Source organism: Salvelinus fontinalis, chromosome 33, assembly GCF_029448725.1.
Source record: "Salvelinus fontinalis isolate EN_2023a chromosome 33, ASM2944872v1, whole genome shotgun sequence".
Classification (NCBI taxonomy): Eukaryota; Metazoa; Chordata; class Actinopteri; order Salmoniformes; family Salmonidae; genus Salvelinus; species Salvelinus fontinalis.
The window spans coordinates 27027016-27032266 of record NC_074697.1 but is presented as its reverse complement, the minus strand read 5'-3'; positions in this window follow the sequence as shown (position 1 = coordinate 27032266).

The window sequence follows — 5251 nt, the reverse complement described above, 5'->3', positions numbered from 1 at the left end:
ACAGCCTAACGCCTCCTCTGCTCCCACACAGCCTAACGCCTCCTCTGTTCCACACAGCCTAAATCCTCCTTCTGCTCCCACACAGCCTCCTTCTGCTCCCACACAGCCTAACGCCTCCTCTGCTCCCACACAGCCTAACGCCTCCTCTGCTCCCACACAGCCTAAATCCTCCTTCTTCTCCCACACAGCCTCCTTCTGCTCCCACACAGCCTAACGCCTCCTCTGCTCCCACACAGCCTCCTCTGCTCCCACACAGCCTAACGCCTCCTCTGCTCCCACAAAGCCTAACGCCTCCTCTGCTCCCACACAGCCTAAATCCTCCTTCTCCTCCCACACAGCCTCCTTCTCCCACACAGCCTAACGCCTCCTCTTCTCCCACACAGCCCAACGCCTCCTCTGCTCCCACACAGCCTAACGCCTCCTCTGCTACCACACAGCCTAAATCCTCCTTCTGCTCCCACACAGCCTAACGCGTCCTCTGCTCCCACACAGCCTAAATCCTCCTTCTGCTCCCACACAGCCTAACGCCTCCTCTGCTCCCACACAGCCTCCTCTGCTCCCAAACAGCCTAACACCTCCTCTGCTCCCACACAGCCTAACGCCTCCTCTGCTCCCACACAGCCTAAATCATCCTCCTGCTCCCACACAGCCTCCTTCTGCTCCCACACAGCCTAACGCCTCCTCTGCTCCTTCACAGCCTAACGCCTCCTCTGCTCCCACACAGCCTAACGCCTCCTCTGCTCCCACACAGCCTCCTTCTGCTCCCACACAGCCTAACGCCTCATCTGCTCCTTCACAGCCTAACGCCTCCTCTCCTCCCACACAGCCTAACGCCTCCTCTGCTCCCACACAGCCTAACGCCTCCTCTGCTCCCACACGGCCTAACGCCTCCTCTGCTCCCACACAGCCTAACGCCTCCTCTGCTCCCACACAGCCTAACGCCTCCTCTGCTCCCACACAGCCTAACGCCTCCCCTGCTCCCACACAGCCTCCTTCTCCCACACAGCCTCCTTCTGCTCCCACACAGCCTAACGCCTCCTCTGCTCCCACACAGCCTAACGCCTCCTTCTGCCCCCACACAGCCTAACGCCTCCTCTGCTCCCACACAGCCTCACACCTCCTTCTGCTCCCACACAGCCTAACGCCTCCTCTGCTCCCACACAGCCTAACGCCTCCTCTGCTCCCACACAGCCTCCTTCTGCTCCTTCACAGCCTAACGCCTCCTCTGCTCCCACACAGACTAACGCCTCCTCTGCTCCCACACAGCCTAACGCGTCCTCTGCTCCCACACAGCCTAAATCCTCCTTCTGCTCCCACACAGCCTCCTTCTGCTCCCACACAGCCTAACGCCTCCTCTGCTCCCACACAGCCTCCTTCTGCTCCCACACAGCCTAACGCCTCCTCTGCTCCCACACAGCCTCCTTCTGCTCCCACACAGCCTAACGCCTCCTCTGCTCCTTCACAGCCTAACGCCTCCTCTGCTCCCACACAGCCTAACGCCTCCTCTGCTCCCACACAGCCTAAATCCTCCTTCTGCTCCCACACAGCCTCCTTCTGCTCCCACACAGCCTAACGCCTCCTCTGCTCCCACACAGCCTAACGCCTCCTCTGCTCCCACACAGCCTAAATCCTCCTTCTGCTCCCACACAGCCTCCTTCTGCTCCCACACAGCCTAACGCCTCCTCTGCTCCCACACAGCCTCCTCTGCTCCCACACAGCCTAACGCCTCCTCTGCTCCCACAAAGCCTAACGCATCCTCTGCTCCCACACAGCCTAAATCCTCCTTCTCCTCCCACACAGCCTCCTTCTCCCACACAGCCTAACGCCTCCTCTTCTCCCACACAGCCCAACGCCTCCTCTGCTCCCACACAGCCTAACGCCTCCTCTGCTACCACACAGCCTAAATCCTCCTTCTGCTCCCACACAGCCTAACGCGTCCTCTGCTCCCACACAGCCTAAATCCTCCTTCTGCTCCCACACAGCCTAACGCCTCCTCTGCTCCCACACAGCCTCCTCTGCTCCCACACAGCCTAACACCTCCTCTGCTCCCACACAGCCTAACGCCTCCTCTGCTCCCACACAGCCTAAATCATCCTCCTGCTCCCACACAGCCTCCTTCTGCTCCCACACAGCCTAACGCCTCCTCTGCTCCTTCACAGCCTAACGCCTCCTCTGCTCCCACACAGCCTAACGCCTCCTCTGCTCCCACACAGCCTCCTTATGCTCCCACACAGCCTAACGCCTCATCTGCTCCTTCACAGCCTAACGCCTCCTCTCCTCCCACACAGCCTAACGCCTCCTCTGCTCCCACACAGCCTAACGCCTCCTCTGCTCCCACACGGCCTAATGCCTCCTCTGCTCCCACACAGCCTAACGCCTCCTCTGCTCCCACACAGCCTAACGCCTCCTCTGCTCCCACACAGCCTAACGCCTCCCCTGCTCCCACACAGCCTCCTTCTCCCACACAGCCTCCTTCTGCTCCCACACAGCCTAACGCCTCCTCTGCTCCCACACAGCCTAACGCCTCCTTCTGCCCCCACACAGCCTAACGCCTCCTCTGCTCCCACACAGCCTCACACCTCCTTCTGCTCCCACACAGCCTAACGCCTCCTCTGCTCCCACACAGCCTAACGCCTCCTCTGCTCCCACACAGCCTCCTTCTGCTCCTTCACAGCCTAACGCCTCCTCTGCTCCCACACAGACTAACGCCTCCTCTGCTCCCACACAGCCTAACGCGTCCTCTGCTCCCACACAGCCTAAATCCTCCTTCTGCTCCCACACAGCCTCCTTCTGCTCCCACACAGCCTAACGCCTCCTCTGCTCCCACACAGCCTCCTTCTGCTCCCACACAGCCTAACGCCTCCTCTGCTCCCACACAGCCTCCTTCTGCTCCCACACAGCCTTACGCCTCCTCTGCTCCTTCACAGCCTAACGCCTCCTCTGCTCCCACACAGCCTAACGCCTCCTCTGTTCCACACAGCCTAAATCCTCCTTCTGCTCCCACACAGCCTCCTTCTGCTCCCACACAGCCTAACGCCTCCTCTGCTCCCACACAGCCTAACGCCTCCTCTGCTCCCACACAGCCTAAATCCTCCTTCTTCTCCCACACAGCCTCCTTCTGCTCCCACACAGCCTAACGCCTCCTCTGCTCCCACACAGCCTCCTCTGCTCCCACACAGCCTAACGCCTCCTCTGCTCCCACAAAGCCTAACGCCTCCTCTGCTCCCACACAGCCTAAATCCTCCTTCTCCTCCCACACAGCCTCCTTCTCCCACACAGCCTAACGCCTCCTCTTCTCCCACACAGCCCAACGCCTCCTCTGCTCCCACACAGCCTAACGCCTCCTCTGCTACCACACAGCCTAAATCCTCCTTCTGCTCCCACACAGCCTAACGCGTCCTCTGCTCCCACACAGCCTAAATCCTCCTTCTGCTCCCACACAGCCTAACGCCTCCTCTGCTCCCACACAGCCTCCTCTGCTCCCACACAGCCTAACACCTCCTCTGCTCCCACACAGCCTAACGCCTCCTCTGCTCCCACACAGCCTAAATCATCCTCCTGCTCCCACACAGCCTCCTTCTGCTCCCACACAGCCTAACGCCTCCTCTGCTCCTTCACAGCCTAACGCCTCCTCTGCTCCCACACAGCCTAACGCCTCCTCTGCTCCCACACAGCCTCCTTCTGCTCCCACACAGCCTAACGCCTCATCTGCTCCTTCACAGCCTAACGCCTCCTCTCCTCCCACACAGCCTAACGCCTCCTCTGCTCCCACACAGCCTAACGCCTCCTCTGCTCCCACACGGCCTAACGCCTCCTCTGCTCCCACACAGCCTAACGCCTCCTCTGCTCCCACACAGCCTAACGCCTCCTCTGCTCCCACACAGCCTAACGCCTCCCCTGCTCCCACACAGCCTCCTTCTCCCACACAGCCTCCTTCTGCTCCCACACAGCCTAACGCCTCCTCTGCTCCCACACAGCCTAACGCCTCCTTCTGCCCCCACACAGCCTAACGCCTCCTCTGCTCCCACACAGCCTCACACCTCCTTCTGCTCCCACACAGCCTAACGCCTCCTCTGCTCCCACACAGCCTAACGCCTCCTCTGCTCCCACACAGCCTCCTTCTGCTCCTTCACAGCCTAACGCCTCCTCTGCTCCCACACAGACTAACGCCTCCTCTGCTCCCACACAGCCTAACGCGTCCTCTGCTCCCACACAGCCTAAATCCTCCTTCTGCTCCCACACAGCCTCCTTCTGCTCCCACACAGCCTAACGCCTCCTCTGCTCCCACACAGCCTCCTTCTGCTCCCACACAGCCTAACGCCTCCTCTGCTCCCACACAGCCTCCTTCTGCTCCCACACAGCCTAACGCCTCCTCTGCTCCTTCACAGCCTAACGCCTCCTCTGCTCCCACACAGCCTAACGCCTCCTCTGCTCCCACACAGCCTAAATCCTCCTTCTGCTCCCACACAGCCTCCTTCTGCTCCCACACAGCCTAACGCCTCCTCTGCTCCCACACAGCCTAACGCCTCCTCTGCTCCCACACAGCCTAAATCCTCCTTCTGCTCCCACACAGCCTCCTTCTGCTCCCACACAGCCTCCTCTGCTCCCACACAGCCTAACGCCTCCTCTGCTCCCACAAAGCCTAACGCATCCTCTGCTCCCACACAGCCTAAATCCTCCTTCTCCTCCCACACAGCCTCCTTCTCCCACACAGCCTAACGCCTCCTCTTCTCCCACACAGCCCAACGCCTCCTCTGCTCCCACACAGCCTAACGCCTCCTCTGCTACCACACAGCCTAAATCCTCCTTCTGCTCCCACACAGCCTAACGCGTCCTCTGCTCCCACACAGCCTAAATCCTCCTTCTGCTCCCACACAGCCTAACGCCTCCTCTGCTCCCACACAGCCTCCTCTGCTCCCACACAGCCTAACACCTCCTCTGCTCCCACACAGCCTAACGCCTCCTCTGCTCCCACACAGCCTAAATCATCCTCCTGCTCCCACACAGCCTCCTTCTGCTCCCACACAGCCTAACGCCTCCTCTGCTCCTTCACAGCCTAACGCCTCCTCTGCTCCCACACAGCCTAACGCCTCCTCTGCTCCCACACAGCCTCCTTCTGCTCCCACACAGCCTAACGCCTCATCTGCTCCTTCACAGCCTAACGCCTCCTCTCCTCCCACACAGCCTAACGCCTCCTCTGCTCCCACACAGCCTAACGCCTCCTCTGCTCCCACACGGCCTAATGCCTCCT